Below are 850 nucleotides of genomic sequence, written 5' to 3'. Positions count from 1 at the left end.
ACAAATCTCGGGACATTCAATGCTTAAGCCCTTAGGAGGTGCTGTTCCCTATTCAGTCACTAAATGTGCTGGGGAAGCTCAGCAGGTTTGGCAGCATCTGAGGAGAGAAATGAAGAACTTCACTTCAGAAGGTCTGGAAACATTAGCCTGGTTCTCTGTGGTGCCAAAAAAACAGAGTTACTGTATCCAGATTGGCATGACTTCTTCTGAAGTGAAGTTCTCTAACTCTCTCCACAGATGTTGCCAGACCTGCTGAGTTTCTCCAGCACTTAGTGCTTGTTTCAGATTTCAAACATCACAGTATTTTAGTTTCCAATGGAGCTCTTTATAGGATACTGATTTTGGGTTTAGAGGGTGTAAAATTAATTTTGTAGGTCTCAATGCAACAGTTAGATCGCAGTTTTAATATGATAAAGCTCACATTCAACTCTGACATTTGTAAAATTTTTGTCATGAATCCAGGATTTGTTTCAACATGTAGCCCAAGTCCGGCCAGTAGAGTTATAGATGAATGCAGCATGAAAACAGACCTTTCAATCCAACTTGTCCATGCCAACCAGGTATCCTAAACTCAACAAATCCCATTTATTTGTGCTTGGCCCATATCCCTCTAAACGTTTCCTGTTCATGTAGAGTCACAGACTTGTAGAGATGTACAGCATGGAAACAGGCATCTTGGTCCAACTTGTCCATACCGACCAGATATCCTAAATTAATCTAATCCAATTTTCCACCATTTGGCCCATATCCCTCTAAACCATTCCTATTCATGTTCCCATCCAGATGCCTTTTAAATGTTGGAATTTTACCAGCCTCCAAAACTTCCTCTGGCAACTCGTTCCGTACATGC

Source organism: Chiloscyllium plagiosum, chromosome 14 (genome assembly GCF_004010195.1).
Source record: "Chiloscyllium plagiosum isolate BGI_BamShark_2017 chromosome 14, ASM401019v2, whole genome shotgun sequence".
Taxonomy (NCBI): domain Eukaryota; kingdom Metazoa; phylum Chordata; class Chondrichthyes; order Orectolobiformes; family Hemiscylliidae; genus Chiloscyllium; species Chiloscyllium plagiosum.
Note: the sequence above shows the minus strand (reverse complement) of the source record.